The 27694-nt window shown below is 39.0% G+C and overlaps 1 long non-coding RNA gene across 1 annotated transcript in view; it reads left to right on the top strand.

Moving 5' to 3' along the window:
- LOC134215761 (uncharacterized) overlaps positions 1 to 27694 on the top strand; it is a 490502-nt gene that overhangs the window by 330840 nt on the left and 131968 nt on the right. Inside the window, exon 3 of the long non-coding RNA XR_009980298.1 lies at positions 25736 to 25818. This is a non-coding gene — a long non-coding RNA (uncharacterized LOC134215761). The remainder of the gene's footprint in view (positions 1 to 25735; positions 25819 to 27694) is intronic.

The following is a 27694-nucleotide window of genomic DNA, read 5'->3' as shown; positions in this document are numbered from 1 at the left end:
ACAAATGAGAAAATGGCATTTGAAATTGAATACTAATTTTCAGTGCTGGCGTATAACAATAATGCAATATAAGATTATTACATCACAGAACCATTCAGAAGACTTAATTTCATTGAAATCAGTCTTATTTTTCACTCACAAATAGAATTTGCGACAACGATCATGAAAATAGTTTGGTGGGACAGTTATGCCGAGAAATAGAGCACTTGTTTTAAGGTTTCTACGCATATCAGCCCCTTTCAATGCATGATTTCGTGAATGACTACTGCGATTGACATATGTCTCCACATGCTTTATCTATGGTAGTGAACCTTCCACATGGTTGAAGCACGCGTCTGATGTTTTAGTAGTGTTTTCGTAGTGTACATGACGTCTCTTTTCTTCTGCTTGCCGTTTATGAAACTGTCACCGTGGAACGCACCCATCCCGCGATTATTCTTATGGCTGTCAGTGCGGAATTTTTAATGTTGACTACGGAATGTACTGTGGTGGTGGAATACAAGTGTCAGTCCCGTGGGTTGAAGTGATTATGTCGCTTAGAATGAGTATTAGGGCAGTTCAAATTTCAAAAATGTTCGAAAATTCCAACTCCCATATGTCTATTAGCATCATTTTGATAATATAGGAGTCCTGGCAAAATTTCGGGCAATTTGGTGACCATTTAGGGGTGGCGCGAAGTCAATTTATGTTTATACTAGCTTTATGTACCCGGCCTTGCTCGGAGTTGCCAGTTTGGTTTGCAGTTCTTTTTCACAATCGGAAAATAATAAAACCAATTGGTTAACAGGGTAATTGTGTTTAGTTGTTGATACTTCATCATTTGATTAAAAGAAGGCTTTTGGAAATATTGACTGATTTTGAAGAAGGGATTGTGGGTTTGAATAGCCTTATTCCGGGCAAACGTCTATTTCTAAAGAAGGGAAAACATCCACCAATGTCTTATTCCGGGCAAACGCATATTTTTAAAGAAGGAATCACACCCACCATTGCCTTATTCCGAGAAAATGCATACTTTTAAAGGAGCAATCACATCCACCATCCAGAAGGAAACACATTATTCACTGCTTTTCACTGGGCAAACTATGATTCCGATGAAGGGTAACAATTATCATTGCTTTATACCCAGCAAATGCATGCTTTATATGAAATTTTCTCTGATGATGTTCAGTATTATCCCAAATTCACTTCATGTTGAATGACCTTAGGCCAAATAGTGTTATGTTAATGGCCTGCTTCATTCAGGGTTATGTCATTTTTAGGGAAATGTTATTGTCGAGGATTTGCTATTTTTGAAGAATTGTTTTCGGAGCATTGTACAATGTCAAAGAACCTCGGATGAACTAAATAAGAGGGATTTTAAATTAAGTCGTTTTCTATACAATACCCAACCCCAACATTCTCCCGCATTTCAAATACTCCTCCCAGCCTCTCTAAAATAATTTCCTTTCGGTAAACAATACGTGTTTAAATATTTGGTTTGAATTCACCCATGCGATAGAAAGGTATACTAAACTGTTCGTTTAATAAATATGCCCTCTCTCGTTCAGCTATGATAATCCTTCCTAGCCTGATATAGTCTTCTTTAGACAGAGAATATGGGTTCCAAATTTGGTGAACATCGGTAAATGGGCTCAGAAGTTATGCTGAATTGATCGCTAACTAAGCAATACCCCTCTCTCACAACCACCCCATTTTAAAAGGACCTACCAATATCCACTAAAATCGGTTCCTTAGGACAGACAATATTTGATACAAATTTGGTTCAAATCGGTCATGGGGCTCAAGACTTACATTGAGTTGATCGATTGTTAAACAATACCCCTCCCCACATACCATCTCTTATTTCCAAAGCGCATGCCTAACCCCTATCGTCGTCTCCTTAAGATAAAGAATGTGTGTTTCAAATTTGGTTGAAATTGGCTAAGGGGTTCAGAAGTTACACTGAGTTGATCGATGACTAAGCAATATCCCTCCCCCTTACCCTCCCCCCTTTCCGAAGAGCATCCCTAACCCCCTATCGTCGTCTCCTTAAGATAAAGAATGTTTATTCCAATCGGCCAAGGGGTTCAGAAGGTAAACTGAGTTGATAAATAACTAAGCAATACCGCTACTCTCACCCTCCTCCTTTTTCAAAGAGCATCCCTAACCCCCCTATCGTCGTCTCCTTAAGATAAAGAATGTGTGTTCCAAATTTGGTAGAGATCGACCAAGGGGTTCAGAAGGTACACTGAGTTGATCGATTACTAAGCAATACCCCTCCCCCCACACCCTCCCCCTTTTCCGAACAGCATCCATAACTCCCCTATCGTCGTCTCCTTAAGATAAAGAATGTGTGTTCCAAATTTGGTAGAGATCGGCCAAGGGGTTCAGAAGGTATACTGAGTTGATCCATGACTAAGCAATACCCCTCCCCCCACACCCTCCCCCTTTTCCGAACAGCATCCATAACCGACCTATCGTCGTCTCCTTAAGGTAAAGAATGTGTGTTTTAAATTTGGTTGAGAACGGCCACGGGGTTCAGAAGATACACTCTGTACTTAGCAATACACCTCTCCCCACACCCTCCCCCTTTTCCGAACAGCATTCATAACCCCCTATCGTCGTTTCCTTAAGATAAAGAATGTGTGTTCCAAATTTGGTTGAGAACGGCCAAGGGGTTCAGAAAGTACACTGAGTTGATCGATTACTAAGCAATGCCCCTCCCCCCACACCCTCCCCCTTTTCCAAACAACATCCATAACCACCCTATCGTCGTCTCCTTAAGATAAAGAATGAGTGTTCCAAATTTGGTTGAAATCGGTCAATGCATTCAGAAGTTATGCTGGAACATACATACAAACATACATACAAACATACAAACATTGAGTTTTATATATATATATATATATATATATATATATATATACATATATATATAATATAATAAATATAATATAATAATATAATAAAGAAGATAGATAGATAGATAGATAGATGGATAGATGGAAATTTGTATGGAAAAAACTTTAAAAAAAAATTCAAGTCTTCTACAACTGTCAAATCGTGATGAATTCAAGTAAACATCCCCAACCTCCCTTTTTGAAATCTATATAAATTAAACCTGCGGATAACACATTAGTTATGAGTAGATTGAACGATTCTATTGACAGTGTGAATATCAGATAAATGGCTAAAATGGTGTGATTAGCCTCAACGTAGCAGTGGAAATATAAATCAATATTAATGAGTTACCCACTGGTTGAGCTCAAATAGATTCCAAAAATTGAGGTTGGGGATGTTTATTTGAATTCATCACGATTTAAGAGTTGTAGGGGGATTTGAATAAATTTTAAGTTTTTCCCATACAAATTTCCATATAAACATAAATTGACTTCGCGCCACCCCTAAATGGCCACCGAATTGCCTGAAATTTTGCCAGGACTCCTATATTATCAAAAAGATGCTAATAGACACATGAGAGTTGGAATTTTCGAAAAAAAATTAAATGTGAACTGCCCTAATGAGTATTGTACAAATTGCCCCCATTAAACCAGTGCAACAGGCTAAGATTGCAAGATTTAAACAGAAAATGCTATTTCAATGTGTGTTGCTCCATAAAAAAACAGAATCCGCCATAATGATGAATTTAATCACCGCGAGACAATTATGCGTAGAAATTAAGCAATGGGACAAATAGGCTTGATGTTGTTTTCAATGATTTTTCGAACAAAGTTAGAAATCTGTTAGACTTTTCTAAAAGTATACACCAAAATAGACTGCTCTATGGTGAAAAGTCAAAATCCAAAAAAACTAGCATGGGACAACTATGCGTAGATGGGCAGTTAAGCACCGTGTCAAAACAAAATTGATTTAAAAAATTCTTTAAAAATTACCCGTTGGTCTTTTTCTACATTACAGTAGTCAAATAGGTTACTCGTTAGCTATAGTTTCGTAAATACATATTACATCAATTGGGCTAAACTTATGTTGTTTTGTTTTATCACAATAAAAATAAACTACCGCAAAATAGGACGCAGTTGCCTACCGTTGCGACATTTTTTCAAGGTCAGTCCTATTGTTGCGGTATTGCATGAAATTCTTATGGAAATCGATACCACAACAATTTTTTAATCAAAAATGTTGACTTTTCATAATTTTGAATGGAATTTTGTCAAACAAAAGCTGTTGTAGTCGTTAATTTGGAGAGTTTTAGCGTATCCACAATTGTTTTTAATACTATTATATCCAGAATGGACTATTTTAACACTATCGCAGCATAAGGACATAACACAACGATAGGACGTTTTACCCTATATGCAAAAAGTTGGTGAATTTTACAAGAAAATGTAAAAACTCAAAGGTGCAGCCCAATCGGGTTGTACGCAAAGGTGGCGTAGGACTACGTAGCTATTCGAAATTGATGGTATTTGCCAAAATAATTTGTGTCGTTTTATTAATATTGAGCAAACTGCTCGGAGGTCAACTGAATCATTCTGCTTATTTCTCCTTTATTTTGGCCATTTTTGAGGATGGTCCAAAAAGGTCTTTATACAAAAGAAGGTTGATCCGACAATCCGATATGAACTTTCTCCAAAGTGCAAAACTCAATCATAACTAGCAAATTTGATAGCGCGGCGGAGGGAGATGATGCAATTAATTTGAACGGATGGAATCACTAACAGCAACCAAGCTACCACGCTAAACCCGATGTCACCGAAACAGTCCATTTTCGAAATTATTTCTTTCTTTCCATAAAATGCTAGTCCTGAGAAGAACCAATTTTCTTTTCCCAATGCGCTTTAACTAACTGACTCCAAACGCTTGTCGGCACCTTGCGTTGAAATTGTCCAACCTCCACTCGATGGTTTTTCGCTAAGCCTCCAAAATTTGGAATACATTTTCGGCATTTTCATTGAACTTGGATTGGATTAGATTGGAGATCTAGATCTCGATTGCGTGTGAACCAATTTTGTTGAAAATTTGACCAGAGCTCAGATATAACTTGAATTTTACCACACCTAAGTTTCGACCATATTGATTCATAGGGTAAAAAATGATTGCGGTAATACCAAAATGAATTTTTTGACAAAACATTATTTTTCAAATATCTTGAATTCTATAGATTGTAAGCTGATGGCTTATTCAACAAAAACGCGTATTTTGGCAATACAAAAAAGTTTACGGAATATACTTGTACACTAATAGTTCTAGTTTTCAAGATATTATAAAATCAATTTTTTGCCAAAAAAATCGTTTTGGTATTACCGTGATAATTAACTTAGGTGTGGTAAAATTCAAGTTACATCTGAGCTCTGGTCAAATTTTCAGCAAAATTGGTTCACACGCAATCGAGATCAAGATCTCCAAAGTTGACCATTTTGTATGAAAAAACGGCAAGTGGGCTTTTTATTATGCAGGTCACTGTACACTAGCACTGGTGGAAGAACCCCAAGTAATTTATTTCCTTGGCTTATAGGACCGCATGGGAACATAGATGAATTTAGAATTTGTTACACAACGTCAGGATTTTTGAAAATGTTACAAGAAACACCGCGCCGTTTATTCAGAAAATTGACTATTTTGGTCTATTCTATTCCGTTGGTTCCGGACCTTCGGAGGACCAGCAGAAGATTCATTGGACTTGAAAAATGTTCTCAGTGAGACTATCTATCCCCTTTACTATTTTCCCGAAAAAATCGCGTTGATATCATTTTAATTGACTTCAATATAAAAGATTCTCGGACTGTTGTTCTATTTGCAACAAACGAGTACTCGTGTTATGAAAGCTGAAGCGAGTTGCGACGTCAGACGTCAGGGACGGAAAGGTTATTTTCTGCATAAAATTCTTCTAAATTCTCATCTTCTGGCTTTCTCAGTCTTAAAATTATTCAAACGGGTTTACATTTGTATTGCTTAACGTTTCAGCTCGTTTATTGGGTATTCTTCGAGGGAATAGCTATCTACCGTTTTTCCTACACTTAACAGCTTTTCCCTTGGAAAAGACCCAATAAACGGACCGCAACTTCGGGAAATGCAAATGTAAACCCGTTTGAATAATTTTCAGACCAAAAAAGCCAAAAGATAAGAACAAATATCACAGTCAAACTATAATCAATTCAAGAATTTCCTAATGACAGAACTATGTTAAAGCTGTAAATACAATATCAATTTTAGAAAGCAACAAACATTAGTCAGCTAAGCACTACATTCCAATCTCGCGACAATAAACTTTATATTATTTTTATAATATTTCATAACATTTTTTAATACCTAGTGGCTCTGGAAAAATTGAACTCAAAAACATTATAACACCGATTAAAAATGCGACCCATACTATTAATAGGAAAATGAAAGCCGTAGTAGGTAAGCGAAAGAATTCAGCATTTCTCGTAATACGCCTTCTAATATTGGTGTTTGGCTGTCCACTAGGTGGATCAATCAGGATTTTTTTTTTCATGATAATCAACATAATTTACGCGGTCTACAAGCTCAGAAGAGCATCAAATTGGAGCGACATTCAAAACATGGCTCGTATGGCTCAGTTATGAATCCGCGAAACATTAGAGCAATGAAGTAAAATCCAAATCGAAGTAAAATCCAAATTTAAGGAAATCGATTTGAAATGAATTTTTGGAGACCATGTTTGTGTCCCACTTTCCCCGAGCGAAGTCTTTATTACTGTTGAATGCATATGTGGTATACAATGTGCTGATAACGTTAAGAATTTTTTGGAGGATAGCATTTTTCGCGCCCAGACAAATTCAGGGTAAAGATATGCATTGTCATACAATATCTAGGACCTGATTATGACTTGAAAGGGGATTTTATTTTGCCATAGCTTCTCCGTATCAAACCATGCCCCCTCAGATGACGTTTTAATATAGAACAGTTATGGCAAAAAAATGTTGCTTTTATTAATTTCCGAGTTTACAGTCATTGGATTGAATAATAAAATTTTGTCTGCTAATATAACATCAAGTCGACCTGCAAGTTTCAGAAAAAATGTTATTGGTGGGTGTTTGGATTGACTGATTATGGCCATAATGAGTGTGCCTCGTGAGTAAATAAAAAAGGATCCATATAACAGAAAGCTGAAATAAAACATAAAACTAATATCATAAAGCTGTAATCGAAATGTTAATGCCGGTCATTATGAAAAACTTCCCCCTCGAACAATAACTCCCGTTCACCTTGCAAAATGATTCAATTGCAGTCAGAATCACTTGTCTCCGCCTGTCACCATATTTAGTCCCATCCCGTGCCAAATCCGACCGCTTGCATATGACAACGGCGCGCATCGGTGGCAACGTGCCCAATTTGGCAATGTGAGCGATGAAATCCGAAAATGAAATTAATGGAAACGATTCTACTGATGGGAATATGTCCTCCCCAGCACCAAATTAAAATACTGTCTCGACCGGATTGACCTTCTTTCCTGTTTGTCGTTCTTTTCCACCGCTGAATGTTCCGTCCGGTTTGCAACGATCACCACCACCGACTACTGACAACAACGGCCCGAATTCCGGGGGTACTACCGAAGTTGACTTTTTGCGTGCGGATGATGATGGCCGGCTTCGGTTTTGGTTCCGGTTTGCCACTGCACTGGCGGGCCGGCTGACCGGGGGTCCAAGCATGGGGCACCTTCTCTCTATCCTTGCTGCCGCACAGACTTGTGGCATATCTCGGCCTGGTGGTGCGCTGCTTGGCTTGTTTGGCCAACCGAAAAATAATGAAGCTCGAAATCTAATTCGAAATCTCTGCCAGCAACCGCATTCTCTTTGTGCAGCCACACCATCAGTGTGATATGGATGCGAGAGCCCTCCTCCTTCGGGTCTGTACGAGTGTGTGTATGTGCGAGTTAGCAGTGTTTTGCAGTCGGTTTGGGAACAGGTCCCAGCATCCAATCCACATCCGACTGAGATGCGCTATATGACAGTGATTTAATTTTTAAAGTTAATTGGAAATATAAAATTGACCGAAAGTTGCTGCTGCCTTCTGTTCTGGTTGTTGGGTTTTTGCTTTGTACGTGTCTATTCTATGTCCCCCATCGTTCGGTTCGAGTGTGGTTCTCTTTATTGGGGCATGTGAGGTTGTTGAGCGCTGCAAGTTGCTTCGCAATTTGCTTTCTGACATTTTGTGAAGGCGAACATTGTGTGAAAAATGTTTGATAACTTCGGACTGATGAACAAGCAAACTGACAACTGAGAAATTTACATAAATTGTATCCAAGCATTTGGAAAATAGAAGAGGACTATGAATACTAAGTGAAGTGTCATGAACAATTACTGGGAGATGCGAGATATGGCGTAGTTCTCACATCAATTCACTAATAGCGATGGAATTCTTGAAAAAAATTTAAAATAAATTGCAAATGTAGAAATATTTGATAAAATGTTATTGTTTAATTTCTAGAGGAAATCTCAAATAAATTCTATCATTTATTACCAGAACATTTACATTACTTACACTTACTGCAATTGCTGCATTTCATAGCAATTTGAAAAGGCTAACCCAGTCACATCCAAATTGCCAACAACGTTAACAGGAGCCTTAAAATTAGAAATTGTAAGTTTCAAGCAAAAATGAAATTTAAAATTTGATCTATCCTAATATGTTACAGATTTGAAACACAGATATTTTGTACACTCGAGTGATCACTCCTATATACTCCTATTCGTCACAGTTCGATTTAGTATGAAAGCTCATTTCGGATGTAATAATCTCAACGCAACTTCAATATTATTTCGTTACCTTCATTTTCCTCTCTTGGTAAGACTTCTTTGTGATAGCTTTCAGCTTGTCGGAGAGCTGCCAGCAGTAAAAAAAATAACAGAGTTACTGTCAGATAGCATCAACAAAACTTTGTTTGCTAATTAGACATCAAATTAGCACAATCGTAAATGAGATTTCGCGAAGGCGCACCCCCGCATGATAAAGTTGGAGACAACCCCTATCCCGACCCGAACGGCAATTGACTTCGAGGGAACGGCGCTGTCCCATTCTATTCGTCGTATTACGTGGCTTCGTTAGACAACTGTGTCGGGTGAATCGCCCTGATGGTTATTTTAAGGTTTCTAAGTTAGAATTGGATTTAAGAAGAAAATACGATCTCTCGTAGTCGGTGGGAGTACCAATTTGTGCTAAAAAAATCTACAGATGGAACAAAATATGGATTAGTTTCAACTTCATTTTGCTGTTTGTAATCTTGCTTTGAATGCTGCTCATGGTCGTAAATTTCACAATCGCTCTTTGTCTCAAGTAGAACTGAGGAAATTAATTTCCTATTTGTATTTTTGTCCTATGCTTTCACCCGCTGACCAGATTTAGGAACAGACTACCGAGCATTTGTTGAAAAGTCCACCAACGGAAATGAAATCATCTTCGCTGTAACACTCTTTGAAGCGACATCGCCAGGAGCATCGTAAGGGAATAGCAGTAAGTGTTATTTAAATGAAGGTGAACTTTACAAAATGTTATACATAGGAAGCAGCTGTTCTGCATTTTGTAAATATTGCATGTGTAACATATGAGCTTTATATGATCTAAGGAATTTTCCTGACGACGCCACTGCGTAACCGGAATGAACCCCAAAGCAGTGGAAGGAAAATTGTTAAGACCAGTTTTTTTTTAATTAAAATTTTTAGCTTAAAAACTTTTCTCCGCTGTGATTTCAGTTTTGTCCCTTCCATTGGGCCTGCGGCAGGAGTGCTTTCGACTCGTATTATTCCTTTCCTCGCGCGTGTATCTTCCAAGTGAAAGGCGCAACTACACCATCATCGTACAGCATCATGACGGTTTTGTATCTGTTCTTTGTCATAAAAGTCTAAAAAATACTTTTTTTTGTCTCTGGCTCCTATAAATTACCCTTTTTGATATATCATAGAACCAAAGTGACAGATAGGACGTGGCACAAAAGGCTTAGTTAAAAGAGCAAAGGGCCACAGAAAATGAAATGTTGTGGTTGGTCAAAGATAAAGCTCGCCCGCACAGTTTTCCATTCGTTTTTCGTTTTCTTGTGATTTGTCAGATGGAAACCGAAGTTGGTATTGGATGAGGGGAAATATTTATCGGATTTATTATAGTTGGTATTTGCTGACCGGTATTCATTGAATTGGTGTATCACGTGCTTTCAAGATCTATAGATATACACTATACAGGGTCTATTTGATTTGTGCTACATCTTATCACTTGATTGCTTTTAATTTCTGTATCCGATCATGTTTAAGGTACACCGGGGCAAGTTGAAATGCGGGGTAAGTTGAAACGGAAGCTGTAAGTTAGATGGGAAATGACTGAGTACTCTGATTATTTTTTTCAACAAACTACTTTCCTAGACGCATCTTCTGAATGCCATGCCCGGAAGATTGCAGCTTTCAAAACCAATTCCTGCTATTGTTTATTTTTCGCCATTTGTAAAATTCAAACCAAATATTTGACGTGCCAATGAAACAGGTCTCAAACGATGTTTGGAAGAGTTTTTTCATAAAATTTTCGCGGTAGATAATCATTCAATGTTGAATAAGGATAATAAATATGAAAAATTGATGAAAGACCCGTTTTAATTTTTGTATTTTGGTTGTTTGATATTGCTCTGCATGTTTAACTCATCGGGGCAAATCGAAATGCGTGGTGCGGGGCAAGTTGAAACAACGATTCAAAACGTCACCCTCGCAATTAAAAGTAATATTTTTTCCCGGATGAAGGACCATGATAAAGGTCCGTAAATACATACATTCGGAAAACATAAATTTATAAATACATGCAAACTTCTGGAAATAACTGTAATAAATTTCCGCTCATTTCGTCATGAATGCAACCCTCCTACAATCTCCAATAGAATGAAAAGGGGTCCTGTTTAAAATGCAGTTTTGAGATTCTTAATCTACTGGCACTGACTATCAGAAAAATAAAACATAGAGTATCTAAACATTTCGTTAACTCCACCTTTCGCTTTCCCAGCTGCCTATTTCTCCAATCGAAGAGTTGAGAGATCTGCTGGCAGATTAATTAATGTGCATTTATGAAGAAGCCACAGCCGAATGATTCAAGTGCACAATATACAAGTGAACCAAATAACTAACCATCCTGAATAGTAATCCGAGTGTTCACAGTAGTAGGAAATCAATTTGATAAATTCTCAGCAAAGTGCGTTCTCCAGAATTTGGTCTCTGAAGATTCTTGTGACTTTGTTGTACATTGCCCTTATTCGCATATGAGTCCCATGTCATTTTCTCCGCCTTGAGTAATTTGTCGTTAAATTTTTCAAACTTGTTTTATATGTAGAAATAAAAAAAACTAATAAATTTAAAAAAATGCTTTCTTTCCAAAAATTTTACATAATATTCTTTATTTGTATATATTGCTGTGGACAATTAAATGGACCATACTTAAGTTTATTTTTGTGTAAAAGAGTATCAAAATCTGGAATGCGATTTATATGCGAGTAAATATCAAGATAAGAACAGAAGTGGGATTTGTTTTCAAATTTCTAGAACAAAGCCTACTATTTTATCAGTTTTCCCTAAACAGGAGACAATCTTAAGCTAATTTCTGAAAGAAAATCAAAATCGTCAAAAACTTACATAGGACTCTTATGTAAATCGTGGCAGTATTATAGTCACCTTTACAACCTCGTGCTTCTTGAGCCTCACTTGATACATACATTTTGTTATTAATACGGCAAGATTAGCTTATGTTTGTATATAATGCAGTGTTTCAACTTGCAACGATACGCGGGGCAAGTTGAAACGATGCATATAAAAAAATAATTCAAATATTAAATATTTATAAAAAAGTTAGTAAAGGTTGCTTATTTTTATGCATAATCTTTGGCCTGAACTAGCAAACACCGCAAACGTAATCAAAAAATATCAAAAGGTGATTTTTTTACAGCACTTCGAATTTCAACTTTGAAAAAACCGTTTCAACTTGCCCCGGTGTACCTTATCGTTCATACTCCGTATCTTTAAGAACTATACAACCTTTTTCTATGACTCTACAGTCTACATCCCAACTGCCTGCTGCTAAACTGTATTCTATTAGCATTTCCTGAGTTATTCGTTGAAAAATGTTTCCTGCCGTTGCAAGCGTAGGTATCTTGCATGAGTCAGACCTTTAGTAAGTCACACCACGGTTGTTGTTACTCACTGAGAAACAAGAGGTGTTGCTTGGGGTGCCATCCAACAGCTAAAGACCAATAAAGCAGCTGGTAAGGATGGTATCGGAGCTGAGCTCATCAAGATGGGCCCGGAAAAGCTAGCCACTTGCCTGCAAAAATTGATAGTCAGAATCTGGGAAACTGAACAGCTATCGGAGGAGTGGAAGGAAGGGGTTATATGCCCCATCTATAAGAAAGGCGACAAGCTGGAGTGTGAGAACTTTCGTGCGATCACCATCCTTAATGCCGCCTACAAGTGATATCCCAGATCATCTTCCGTCGTCTGTCACCATTAGTGAATGAGTTCGTGGGAAGTTATCAAGCTGGCTTCGTTGACGGCCGCTGGACCAGATCTTTACTGTACGGCAAATCCTTCAAAAATGCCGTTAATACCAGGTCTCAACGCATCATCTGTTCGTTGATTTCAAGGCGGCATACGACAGTATAGCTAGGAAGCTTACCAGACTGATCAAAGCAACGATGGATGGTGTGCAAAACTGTGTGATGATTTCGGGCGAACACTCCAGTTCGTTTGAATCGCGCCGGGGACTAAAACAAGATGATGGACTTTCGAGCCTGTTGTTCAACATTGTGCTAGAAGGTGTCATGCGGAGAGCCGAGTGTAACAGCCGGGGTACGATTTTCAACAGATCCAGTCAATTTATTTGTTTCGCAGATGACATGGACATTGTCGGCCGAACATTTGCAAAGGTGACAGAACTGTACACTCGCCTGAAACGTGAAGCAACAAAAGTTGGACTGGTGGTGAATGCCTCAAATACAAAGTACAAGCTTGTGGGCGGAACCGAGCGCGACAGGGCCCGCCTGGGAAGCAGTGTTACGATAGACGGGGATACCTTCGAGGTGGTCGAGGAATTCGTCTACCTTGGATCCTTGCTAACGACTGATAACAATATCAGTCGTGAAATACGAAGGCGCATCATCTGTGGAAGTCGGGCCTACTACGGGCTCCAGAAGAAACTGCGGTCAAAAAAGATTCGTCACCGCACCAAATGTATCATGTACACGACGCTAATAAGACCGGTTGTCCTCTATGGACATGAAACATGGACAATGCTCGAGAAGGACTTGCAAGTACTCGGAGTATGGGTGTTTAGGACCATCTTTGGCGGTGTGCAAGAAGACGGTGTATGGCGGCGGTAGCCAGAAGGTAGCTAAAGCCGGAAGGGTACGATGGGCAGGGCATGTTGCAAGAATGCCGGACAGCAACCCTGCAAAGATGGTGTTTGCTTCTGATCCAGCAGGTACGAGACGACGTGGAGCGCAGCGAGCGAGATGGGCAGACCAGATGCAGAACGACTTGGCGAGCGTGGGGCGTATTCGAGGATGGAGAGATGCGGCCTCGAACCGTGCATTGTGGCGTCAAATTGTTGATTCAGTGTTATATGTTTAGATGTAGACTAAATAAATGAATTTATTGACATTTGGAGCTAAAAATGTCCCTCAGTTGATCGTCGGGGTAAGATCTACGTGAGTAACTGTTTAAACCAGCGGTTCTCAACTTTTTTCTTGATAGGTACCCTTTCACACTTTTGCATTAAATGAGGTACCCTCTATTTTTTGCTGTAAATAAAAATAAGTTTAACTCATAAGGTATATTGAAAAAAAGACTTCCGAGCCTTTTGAAAGGTGGCATTCGAGCCACTAAGAAGGAGGCTTCTGACCATCTTCAAAGTAAGCCTTAGAGCTTTCTGATCGTAGGCTTCCAAGTATCTATAAAAAATAATTTCGAGCCTCTTGAAGAGAGCTGCGAGCTAGACTTTCGTTCCTTTTGAAATAATGTTTCAGAGCATCTTAAAGGAAGGTTTTCAAGGCTCTTGTAAGGAGGCTTCTGAACTTCTTGAAGTAGCTTTCTGAATTTTTTGTTGAAACGAGACTTCCCGAGTAGACGAAAATAGCTCAATAATATCAAAAGTTGATTAGATAGCAAGATGTGATGTGGACATGATTGATATAAGAGATAAAATATCAGACGACAATACAATATTTTGCACTAAAATATCATGAGAAGATCAGGTTATGTTATTTGTAAGAAGTGATCAATATCATGTGCCATTAGTTTGTTCTTATCCATAACATATATTGATGTTTGTATGATATTTTGGAGCAAATTTTTGATATTGTTGCTTGTTATTTTATCTCTTATATCAATCAAGTCCATATCATGTTTTGTTATACTGTTCATGGCTTCTGCCCGGGTTTCGATCCTCTTGAAATCAGGTCTGAAGCTTTTAAAATGAGTCTTTCAACCCTCTTGAAAGGCGTCCTCCGAGCTGCTTGAAAGAAAGCTTTCGAGAAGCGAAGAAGGATGCTTCTAATCCTCTTCCATCAGAACTCGAAAGCCTCTTTTTAAGAGGGTCTGAAACATCGGAAGCGTCCTATCAAAATGCCCCTTTTCAGTGATTCGAAAGGCACCATTCAAGAGGATCGGAAGCCTCCTTACAAGAGGCTCGAAAGGCTCCAATAGTCATGAAAAGAAAGAAGCTTAATCTATAAACTTACGAAGTAATGAAAGTTTTAACCAACCTCATAGAGGGCCATATATCCCGTTAGTTTTCAGGTCCATTTTTCATGTATGATATGAGTTGAGCTTATTTTTATTTACAGCATAAAAATAGGGGTACCTCTATTAATGCTTAAGTTCGAAGGGGAAATCCTATAAAAAAATCACACAAAGATTTCTCCGTAGTTTCCTCCAGGAATTACCCCGGAATTCTTTTGGAAGTTCCTCTGGAATTTCTTTTAAGCAATTCCTTTAAAAGTTTCCTCCCTAAAATTCTTGGAAAGTTCCCCTTGGAATCCCATTGGAATACTTCTTGTAGGTCTAGTAGCTCCCCCAGTATTTTTCTGAGTGATCCGCAGGTGAATTCCTCCGCCAGAAAGATGGTCGAGTGGATGTAATGACTAAGCCCTATTAAACGATATTAAAATGACTATCTTCTTCTTCTTTTTTCTATTTATAAAAATGATTTTCCATATCCTTTAAGGGAATAGAACTCACGAACGGATGAATCGATTTGCAAGATTTACTCACTAATCGATTCGTCTTGGAATCAGCTATGTTTATACATATCAATAGATAGAACATTTCGCTGGGAAAGTTGAACAAATGTAAAAATACTACGTTTTTATGGGTTCTGAAGAAAACCATCAAGCTCGAATTGAAACCGATCTAGAGGGCAACCATCTAAAATATGATTGACAGTTTGGTAAAAAAAAAACAACATATCGATCAAGATCGGGCAGGTTCAACTAGTTTCTATATATAAAAACCCAGGATAATCTACCTAGCGGTGTTGACGCCTTTCTCTTGTATTATAAAATGTAACGAGAAAAGCACATAAGAGAGGTCAAAATAGCACTTTAGGGACATAGATTCAAATATGTCCATCAATTCACATTTTTCATTCATTCACAGCCTTTGGAAAAAAAAATCAATATCCACTGTTTTTTTCCAAGGGGACCCTTGAAAAAAATGTATAAAAACAATAATTTCGGAATGCAATGGCCAATCAGGCAAATTTTCAATAATAAAAAGATAGGAATGCAACCCGTACGGCTGTCCCCGTTTCTTCCTTTCGTAGATTCAAAACTCTTCGTTGATCATGTTATTTATACTAAATAATCTGATTGCCGGGGAGTTCTGGATTTTCTCCCAAATTCAAGCCTGCACGGTGGGCCTGGCCGTTTTAATACTTGTGTCATATTTATGATATGCTGCAAATATTAATGCTGACAAGAAAATGCTCGGATATACAACCGACATTTCCAGGATGCTTTTCAATACTGGCTGTGCATGTGCTAAGACAAGACAAGACAAGACAAGACAAGAATGCAACCCGTTGCAAGCAAATCGCGTCGAATGCAACCTGTTGCAAACAAATTAAATAAGGCTAAGTACAGAAAAGTATGTCTCATTTTTTTTGTACACACACATACAGACATCACCTCAATTAGTCGAGTGGAGTCTATTGGTATATAACGAAATGGGTCTCTCTGCAATCTATCAAAACTTCTGCTTTGGAGTGATTTTATAGCCTTTACTTATATTTTGTATACGAGAAAGGCAAAAGGAGTTCACATTTCCTTGGAGGCAGTATAACTCACGAGCGAATGGACCGATTTGTTAGATTCCATCGCTTATTGATTTTTCTTAAGATCAGCTGTATTATAGGGGAACTGTTCCGTTTTCCACCTCACTGAACATATACTCATCTCATCGCAAAACAAATAAATACAGCACCAATCTCGTCGTTTCTTTTTACTAATACACGTGTTCACTGGTGTAAAAAAAATACAAAAATAAGAAACAAACCAAATTCCTTTTCATTGCTTTGTTTTTGATGGGATGGAAATAGGAGCTGTGGGACGAAGTGCCGAACCGTTCGCGTATATACGAAAAAAATAAAACCCTTGCTGGGAAAGTTGAAAAATAGGGAAAAAAATAATAATAAATAATAAAAAATAAAAATAAAAATCTAGACCGACATTTGAAAAGGGCGTAACAGCCAAAATTTAGTCTTTCTGATTCTTCGTCCACATATATAGCTATATATGTGGACGAAGAATCAGAAGGAATAATTTTTGGCTGTTACGCCCTTTTCAAATGTCGGTCTAGAAATAAAAATAAAAAAACAACTCGAGCGAGATCGGTAAGGTTGCTCTAGTTCTTAATAAAATTGCACCTAGTGACACGCGTGGCAATGGGAGTATGGGGGTCGTACACTAATTACGTAAGCACTTAATAGGGGAGGCGGGGTTTAACATTTCTTATGTTCCACTACCGTTCCACTATTTGTATGGGAAAAATCTTACATGGGGGGAGGGATGGACGGTGCGAAAACCCAGAAAAATTGCTTAAAATTGTTGATTTGCGGACCTTCTATAGGCTCCGTAGCTTGTAACGCTACCGCTTTTTTGTTTCACCCAAAAAAGTAAATATGGATTTACAACAGCAAAAAAGCGAAACAAACTATGATCCAGAACAGCCGATTTCAAATGAAAGCTGCACAATCAGTTTTGATTCCTGCAGCTCGGCAAACATCTGCACAGCCGTGCGCCAGCAAAATAAGAAAAACTGATATCACGTTAAAAATAACGTGTGTATGCTGCTTTCCAAATTATTTGCTGATTTTCAGCAACTTTGACAGTAGTCGCAGCAAAAAACATGTTTGCTGGGATACGGCTGTGCATAAAAGGTAAAAGTTTAACAAATTGCTGGGATTGCGGTAAAAAAATAAATTCTAGCTGCGCTGTCGAAAAGAAGAATTTTGAATCAAGAAATAAACGAAAAATAGCTCAAAGTTTTGCCGTACTTCAAATCTACCATTGCCCTCCACTGGTTGAGGCTCTTGAAATTTATCAGAACTTATGAATTTTATTAGATAAAATCCAGTACCGAGAAGCTCTGTTTAACCACTGGTAGAGATGTGCGCCGGTACGAAAATCAACAACTATGACTGTGTTTTCGTCGTCAGGCCGAAAGCCATTTTAATAGTCGGTAGAGTGAATCGGCGTAAAAAATGTATTTATTAAGTCCTGGGAAAAATGTTTTGAATTCTGCCGGGAAAACCCAATGAATTACTCCAGGAATAAATAACCGAAGATTTTTTTTTCGAATTTTTTCCCAGGAAATTATTCGGGAGAAAATCTAAATTTCCCAAGGAAGTTTATTTGAATGGCTCAGGAAATTTTTTCTGAGAACTGTACTTTCCAAAAAAAAAGTTTCTGTACATCCTCCAAGAATTCTTTTATATTTATCCTTGATTTTCTTTGTCTTTATTAAAGAATTTTCTAGTCCTAGGATCCGTGAAATTCTTCTGAACGAGAAATTTCTTTGAATGTCATCGAAAAATTATTCTTTTAAATGCCACCGAGACATTGCATTCAATGTACCACAAAAATTCTTCATGTCCATTAAAAAAACGACGAAAATTTTCAATTTCCATGAAAAAATCTTATAAATAGCGGTGCGCCGAATGCATACAATTTCGGCAGCGCTGTAATTCCAAAAACTGTGACCGGCGATGATGGTGGCGCACTCGTTTACCCACTGAAGAAACTCGCTATACATCCATCAGATAACAATGGCATTGTCGCCATCATGATCAAACTAAGAGGTGTTTTTCATCATTCACAATAACGAAGATGGTTCTCCTGTCCAGTGGAAAGGACACTTTTGTACGCTCTATTTCTGCCATTCAATGCGAGCTCGAATGCCAACTGCCAACAATCGTTGTCGTTTGGCTTTTCCAACTTGTCTTGTCACTCATCTCCTATAGACAGGACCGTCGAGCAGTTTTTGGTTATTTCGTCCCGTCCAGGACTACATTTTTGATGAGAAGGAAAACGATAATTCGGATGTAGTGCTGCTCCGTCAATTCACCAAATGGCTCTTGACCAATGTGTTGCAGGACAGTTGAACATAATTCTTTTCTGTTACGCCGACCCTACGATTTATTTTGTATTCGCATTTCGCATACATCACAACAGGGACGTTAGCTACTTCCACTTCGTTAACTTACTTAGCAATAACAACTAATCACAACCAATTGAGGGCTGCTCCGCTTCTAAGCAAAAATAAACGTCAATCCCCATCAATAAAATGACAATATTCTCGGTGAACCGGTGCCGGTAAGTATACGAGCCCATAATTTTTCGTGTCAGACAAGCCAATTTTCGTTTCACAATCAATTAGCATCATTCTCCGGTTTCATAGCGGCGGCCGTTTCAGCGCTGACTGGTTGGTTTTATTGGTTAGCAATTTTGCCATTTCGTTGGGTTTTTTTAATGTGAATTGTGGGGTGCTTCGTTAGTTGGTTGATTTGGTCGAAGAAGTTAGACTCGGCTTTGCGCCGATATCGAGGTAAGAAGGGTGGTGAGTTTTCCGTTCCAATTGGCTCCGATTGGGAAATCGACCGTTCTTTGACCTTTCGAATGTATTACATTGCCAAAGAAAAATGATAGCCGTACTTGGCGAGTTTCTGGCTTTGCATCTTTTATGTGTAGATGTGTAGGGACCCTCCTTAGCCTAGCGGTTAGATGCGCGGCTTTAAAGCAAGACTGAGGGTGGCTGGGTTCGATTCCCGGTGTCGAATCAGTTTTTTATGGCAGCTTGCGAAAAAAGTAGAAGGTTGTATCCGAGACTCGACTGCCAATTGGACGTAGGATTACGTGAAGTGTAAACATTTTATTTTGAAATTCTGAAGATGTTCCTTGGCGTTGATATTGCGGTATTGCGGACTGCGCCCTTGTTATGTTGGCAGTGCCCATGCATTTAAAGGTATTGTTTAATCCTTCCGATACCCTGACTTCCGAATTCTAAGTTGGTGCTACACCGACAATATCGAGGAAAGACAGCTCCTCAGCAAACTCATCATAGATAATGGAAAGCGGTTTCTGATTTTGTGCATGATCCAGACACTTGTCTTTATTCCACATGAGTGCATGTTGTTGTCCAATCATCATTTCTATCTCGTTCATTTCATCGAAGACTTTAAGGATAATGCCCTACGGTCCTCCGAAATATCCGTCTGCTCTGTTTGTCCGATCGCAGCCAAATTTTCTTAATTGAAAACAATTCCATTCCGCCTGTAGAGCGGTTTAGTAACCAGATAGTTCAGCCATGCTTTAAGGGTACCTTTCTTCACGTAGCCGGACAAGTAACTTGATTTGTGTAATATGAAGTGTTTCTTGATGCACACGTTGATAGCATAGTCGTCATCCAGTTGGCGGGGAAGTTCGTCTACCATCTGGGCCACGTCGACTGGAATGTTGATAATTTGGCCGATAATTGCCAAACTACCTGTTGCATGTTAATGAAAATAAATCATACATTTATTTGAAGTAATAAATTTTTAAGTAAAATAACTTAAGTAAAATAACCACAAACCTGTAGTATACCGCAAAAGACAAAACTGCATGAAATTGATCCTGGGAGCCACCAGTCTTGTGGTGGGTGAGTCCAGCGGAGGCAAATTGGACGGAAACTTGGGATATGTAAAGCCATTCGATTGCGACAATGTGGGAATTGATCCGCGGTTCAGGCTTGTTCGACACGTAGCACACGCCGAAAATCCTTCCACCGTGTCGAAATAATTTGTCGTAAGTAACACGACTGCATGTGAGTTGGAGATTGGTTTCAAATCATTTCTGAACCAGATTCTAGCACACACATCACATGCGCAACCGAAATCGTTTTCCACGAATCGTTTCTGGAACTCCCGATCGACCCGATCAAAATTGGGTTTGTCTTGTGTTAAAAGTGAAGAAAATACGTTCGCCATCATCAGCGACATCAGACACGTTTTCTTCAACGTCACCATGCCATGCTCATCATCGACATCTGCTCTTGCGGACTGCATCACATTATTTTCACCGGCGTCGGAATCTTCATGATCAGAGTTAACAACTGTATCAGCACGGATTAAGTTGAATTCTGCTCGAAGAAATTGTAACACGGGAACATTAATCCCTATTGACAGACAGATATACATAATTGAAAGATGCATTCGCATTTAAAATGACTGTACCAAGTACAATAAGACATGTAAAAACATAAAAGATTAAATGAAAAATTATGGCCAAGCGTACTATAAACAACAATAGCATAATAGTATAAAATTCAAGTAGCATGTGTTTAGGATATGTTTATACAAAACACACTATCTCAGTCTCAGCTCAAACTTCTCCCATGTAATATGATGGTTATGATAAGAACCAATTTGGTTGCCACAATACGCCTATCCAATCACAAGCAGCAACACAGCTTATGTTTTGTACTTTGAAAAATATTTGTCTCGGCTCGATCTTCTCTCGTGTGAAATTATGATTCTGAAAAGAACCCATTTGTTTTCAGTAATTCACCTTCCCACTCACAAGCAGCGACAAAACCGAAGCAGAATCTAGAGAAAATTTCATTTTATTGCTATTGACCCCAATGTCAACCACTCGATAAGTTACCGCTAAAACGCAATAGACACCATCCATGCGAATCAATTTTCGCACCATCCCCCTCCGAAGAGCGCTTGCGCTGCTGCCGACGCCAAGCGATGCACTTTGAAGAAGTAAAAGAAGAGAAGAAGAAGAAGAAGAAGAATAAGAAGAAGAAGAAGAAGAAGAAGAGAGGCCCTGATTATGTACGAAAGCACTGACATCGAACAAAAGAAAGGCGGAGCAAGCAAGCCGATGCCAATGATACGGCTCCCAAAGGGGCAGGGCCTCGGACTCCATGCAAACGTATTCTGACCAGCTGAAGTCTGGTTTTCTCGGAAAATAGGCAGGACAATTGCATCGCAGCGCCAACCAGACATCACCGGCGGTGGAAAGGTTCCTCGTCAAAGCTAACTTGTTGCGAGTAAATGTATTTAGGATAGGTTCCAGAAAAAAAATTAAAATGCATTTTGCTTAAAAAAAAATATTTTGACCAGTCAGGACAGCACTGAAAAATTTCATCTGGAACCAAAGTGAAAAGATTCTGTGTTCGAATGCAACTTATTGCGAGTATTCTGACTATTGGTCAGACTATATTACAATAGCAGTAGGACAGGATTTTCCGTTGAATGCTAAATTTTGCAAGTAAATCGGTAGATAAGTGCCCGAAAAAAAGGATAGAATTTCTCCACTTATTTGTGTCTAGAGAAAATGTTTTTTGGCTATAACTTCTAAGCCCATAGACCGATATGGCAAATTTTTAAAACGATGAGACAGGATTCTCCGTCGAATGCAATTTGTTGCAAGTAAATCGGTTGCGGGTAAGTGCAAAAAAGTAAACTTGAATTTTTACGTACTTATCCATAAAAAAATATTTTGGTAGTAACTTCTAAGTCCACTGTCCGATCCGGCCTTCTATAAAAAGTTTGTTTATGTAGCGATTATATAGCTATTACGAATACTTAGTATACGAGAAAGGCAAAAAGCAATAAAACTGGACCATAGATGACCCCTTCTTTGGAAGCGTTTGAAGTTCATGGAAAGGTTTATCAATGTTCTTACTTTTTTGTATTTCTTCATGTATTTTTTTAAATTTTTTATTCTTCTTTATTGAATAATTTAAGGATTTTTTTTTCTATTTTTATGGTGAAAAAACAAGTATTTCGAAAAAAAAATTTATTGCTAATATTCATTTATATTTAAAAAAATTGTTTTTGGAAAAATCCGTGCAACATTTTGATTTATTTAAGCAAAATTCTTTTTTTATTTCTTTATTAGCGAGACTTTTAGCCCAAGGCAGGCTCGTCCCGTAGCGAAATTCTTCTATTACAATTGCTATTTTCTATTTTAAAAGTGCTAATTTATTTTTGTTTTGTGGAAAGTTCTCAGTTTTTTTATTTGTTTATTGTTCATACCCTGATTTCTTTACTGTCATTGTTTGTATTTTTATGGAATATTTGTAATTCTTCATGTAAAATTTATTTTGCTGCCAAAAATATTTGTTTGGGATGTACCAGATCATCCAAACAATCCTTGAGTCCATAATTGCGATATACAGTTACCATGCTAGCCTGTTTCGTCACTCCAAGCTTGGATCTGTATTCAACCATATCCATAACATATTAGTGAAGATCAACGGACATGGCAAGATGGTTTTGGGATATCCTAGGTCATCCAAACTATCTTTGAGTCAAGACCACGTGATCTACATCCACGACACTAGCTTTTTTCGTCATTTGTATTCAACCATGTCCATAACAGGAATGAAGATCGAGGGACTCGCTCACTTCTCATATTTCACTTCTAATTTTTTACTTCTCACTTTTCGATTCTCTTTTGGCTTCTCACTTTTCACTTCACACTTCTCACTACTTACTTCATATTTCTCATTTCTTATTCACTTCATTTCTCACTTGTCACTCTTCTCTTCTGTTTTCTCACTTCTTACTTCTCACTTTCTCTACGCTCACTTCTCACATTTCACATCTCATTTCTCACTTATCACATCACACGTCCCACTACTTACTTCTAAGTTCTCACTTCTTACTTCTTACTTCGCGTTTTCAATTCTCTCTCCTCTTTTCCCATTTCTCCCTTCTTATTTCTTACTTGTCACTCTTCCTCACCCACTTCGCACATTTCACTTTCCATTCCTCACTTTTCGCTTCTCACCTCGCCCTTCTCGCTACTTATTAGTTCTCACTTCTCACTCCTCTCTTCTCATTTCTCACTTCTTATATCTCACTTCTTATTTACTTCTCGCTCACTTCTCACATTTCACTTCTCATTTCTCCCTTCCCACTTTTCGCTCCTCACTTCACACTTCTTGCTAGTTACTTTTTAGTTCCCACTTCTTACTGCTCACTTCGCAAACACATACACACGGACAAGCAGGCATTTGCTCAGTTCGTTGAGGTAAGTTGATTGGTGAATTGGGGTCTTTTACAATGTTTATAGTTGAAATTCATTTAAGAAGATTCAGTGGAATTCCTGTAGATTTTTTTTCCGATTGAACCCTAGAACATCACGTTAGAACTCCAGAGAATTTTTCGTGGAAACACCAATGATTTTCTTAAAACTCTTATATGACCAAAAATAGTCCTCTATAGCTCATATATCTAAAATCGTTTGTCGGTAAGGCTACAAGTTGTATGGTATACTATGTCATTTAACCAAACAAACCATTTGGCTTAAGCCCATCTAGTCTAAAATGATTTTGCTGAAAATGTCATTTGGTAGATCACTTCCTTTGACTCAAAAAAAAACAGTTGGCCGAATAGCTCAATTTGCCGAAATGGTCTTGTGACAGAAAAGATCATTTGGCCGAAACGAACATTCGGCCGAAAGTGTAGTTCGGCTGAATTGGTCATTTTGTCAAAAAAGCCCTTGAGCCGAATAGGTCATTTGGCAGAAAATGCCGTTTAACCTAAATGTTTGTTATGCAGAAAGAAAATTTTCGAGCCTAATGGCTCTTCATACCAAACGGCCTTTTCGGCCAAACGATCATTTTGGTCATTTGACTTTTTCAGCCAAATGAGCTGTTAGAGCAATCGCTAGAAATGGAAATAGCCTTTCATACCGTTTCCATTACTATCCTTTACCTTTAACTTGACTGTTCAAGCAGTAGCTGCTAGAATTGGAAATGAACTCGTTTCCTATATCCAATTAGAAAATCAAAAAAAATCTGTTGATTTCTCCTATCCCTATCACAATGGTAGTTCGTCAACCAAGACGGACCTATGCCTCTCGAACCTAACACAAAAATTCCAATAAATTCCGTATGAACTCGTGGCAAGTGCAGAGGTATATTCGGCTTGCAGTGCGCGAGTGATTGGATCATCATTTCCTCCCCCATCCCTACATTGACTTGCATTCTGACGTGGCAGGCGCTGGTATGACCTAACAAATGAGATCAACAGTACTTGTACATTGAAGATGTGTGCTAATCTAATCTAATCAAACATCTGTTGGTTCTCTGTGCAAGAACAGCTGATCTGGTCATAATGGAGTAGCAACTACCAGCAGTCAACCAAGCTCAAGCTCATGCTCAAATGAGCTGTTAGAGCAAACCATTTTTTCTGTCGAATTGTGCCGGCAGATCTTCGCAGGTTTGCTGTCCGGCATTCTTGCAACATGTCCTGCCCACCGTACCCTTCCAGCTTTAGCTACCTTCTGGATACTGGGTACGCCGTAGAGCTGGGCGAGCTCGTGGTTCATTCTTCGCCGCCACACACCGTCTTCTTGCACACCGCCAAAGATGATCCTACGCACCCGTCTCTCGAATACTCCGAGTGCTTGCAAGTTCTCCTCGAGCATTGTCATGTTTCATGTCCGTAGAGGACAACCGGTCTTATTGGCGACTTGTACATGACAGTATCAGTATCCAGAAGGTAGCTAAAGCCGGAAGGGTACGATGGGCAGGACATGTTGCAAGAATGCCGGACAGCAACCCTGCAAAGTTGGTATTCGTTTCCGATCCGGCAGGTACGAACGTGGGGCGCATTCGAGGATTTGTGTATTGTGGCGTCAAATTGTTGATCCAGTGGTATCTGTTTATATGTAAACTAAGTAAATGAAATGAAGGTGGACATTCAAAAAGGCATCTGATGATGTTTAGCAGAACCCTGACCATATAGTTGAGCACTGTAAATTTCCCGGAAGTTGAGATACGGGAGAATTATGCACGCTTACCTCAATCACTTTCAATGTAGACATTCTGGTTCTAACACATTTCAAAAGCGGTGGAAGATGGAGAGTCTAACCCCTCCAGCGCTTTTCCCAAGTTATGACCAAAGCATTTTTCAAAACATATGTGCCAAACACATCATACTTGTGCAATATCAACATAGAAAGGTATATTTGTAAAAACATCAGGACCATAAAAAGAAGCATATTTTTTCGGATTTAATTGAAACACATAATCAGACGTTAGTAAAAATTCACTCTTTTATTTCTTTTTTCATTATCATCCTTCACAGCCAAACTGCCATCAGCAGGTGTGTGTGCTCTGCGAAGAAAGAGGGGAGAATTCCTCCTGCAGGAACGCAAAAACCACCCACCCCCATTCGTTCGTATCTCACCCCTGCCCATTATAATCATTTGTTCGAACACAGATCGTAACTTTACTCCTCTTTCCTTTCGTTTCAGGCTGTGCGTTTTTGACGTATTTCAGTCCAGAAAACGCTATCAACGCTCAGAGCGCGTTACATGAAAAGCAGACTTCACCTGGGGTGAGTAATTCGAATCCATTCGCGTTTTCCACGGCCAACAACCGTTTGTGTGTTTCTTTTTACTTCTTGTGCGTGTAGTCGTTCGTTTCTGTTACTCTGTGTTTTTATCGGCGAGAGGGGTGAATCCGCAGCCACCCGACTTTATGGTTTTGCACTTATTGCGCGCTCAACCACCCCGCGCCCATCCACCGTGCACAGTGGGGCGATTTTCGGGTACTTTTAGCCTTTTAATCTAAATTTCTGTATTTTCTGTTTGGATTATAGCCAGCACATCAGCTTGAAATTCGGCACTGGATTTCATTCCAAAAGTCAATGCATCATCCCCGCTGTGCATTTCGGCCACACTCCCACCTTGTTCTGTTTGTATAATTTCGTCGGATTTTATTGCCGTTAGCACCACCTCACCACCAATCCTTCTTCCACTGATAGTCCTGCTGGATTCGTCCGACACCAAGGACCGTGTAGATATTAATACAAATTTAGCTATTTGTCGCTTTTGTGCCTCTAATCTTTACGCGTCTTTAATGTCTATGTTCGGTGCTGCTGCTGCTGTTGGATTGTACTTAAGCTTTTATGGGATGCACGGGGCTTTTGGGAGGATCATCGGTCTACCGGCCGGCCGCCGACACAAATTGGGGTTACTTTTATTGCGGCAGAGAAGGGTCTTTGGCATAATTTCTGTTAATTTGTATTTAAATTGATGCTCGAGCAATTTTTGACAGCTATTATATCTAATCTGCTGAGAGAGAAATAGGAATCCATTAAACTTTATGGTAACGTAATTCTGTATTCTTGGTACAAATAGGTGAAAATGTGATAATTTGTCGGGGCATGCGATTAAGACCGAAACATAATTTTCACGACGTTTGACGAGTTTGAGCGAGCGCAATTACACCTAGCCGATGGTCTCAGCCATTAAATGTATGAAGTGATTAATCAATACAGCATCATCACCAGAGAAGAATTTAATCACGTATCAAATATGACCATGACCAGTAACATCAATTCGCATAGGCAGTAATCACAAGTTAAAGCACCTTTTGCATCAGATTCTGTCAAATAAAATAAGAAGCATTTTACAAGAAATTGTCCCAATGATGCATGTCTCAGATCCTGTGGTTATTTTCCTCATTATGAGTCTACATTTCTTTCGTTGTCTCATCAAACAAGTATACACGAACCATAAACAGCACACACGTCGCGATCGGGATAATAAGGCAATTATGCACCCTGCGTTTGTTGTGTACCCACGTAATCGCCCCTCAAAACCGTCTTCGTCAAACAGATCAGGAGAAAATTTCACGCAGCTAGTGCAGACAGCCGAGGTTATTTTTAACGGACCCGATTCCAGACAGTCGGGTTTTTCGCCAGCAACAACAGCGGGCCAAAAGTGCTCATGTGCCGCTGAGTTCTGGTTTTTGTTTACACTCCACTTGACTCGAGATGCGATTAGAAAGATTGGCCTACCTCCACGCGGTGTTCGCCCTTGTGTTCGGTTCTACCACGGTTCATTGGATAATTGACGGCATTATCGTTGCCGCGCAGCACCGGCCGCTCGGTGGGAATTTGTCGATATAATGGGAAAAATATGGATTAATTAGTGCGGTATTTCGAATGCATTCCATGCCAGCCTATCGAGCCGTAGTTGCGGCGTAGTTTAGGGGAAGCTTTTGCCATTGAGATTCTATTTTAATTTTGCCCCTCGCTCGCTGCATATATTCCAGCAAGTAGTCAGCGCTTGAAATCGATGAACCGCAGTTGCGTGTCAGGTAGACATCATACCGACCCACAAAGCTGTAATTTTGTGGAAAATATTTATCCTTTTCCGATATAACTTCGTGGCGCCAATCAACGGCTTGTAGAAGCGTAAACGGTA

The sequence above is a fragment of the Armigeres subalbatus genome, chromosome 2 (assembly GCF_024139115.2).
Source record: "Armigeres subalbatus isolate Guangzhou_Male chromosome 2, GZ_Asu_2, whole genome shotgun sequence".
NCBI classification, from domain to species: Eukaryota; Metazoa; Arthropoda; class Insecta; order Diptera; family Culicidae; genus Armigeres; species Armigeres subalbatus.
This window is presented reverse-complemented; position numbering and strand designations above follow the sequence as displayed.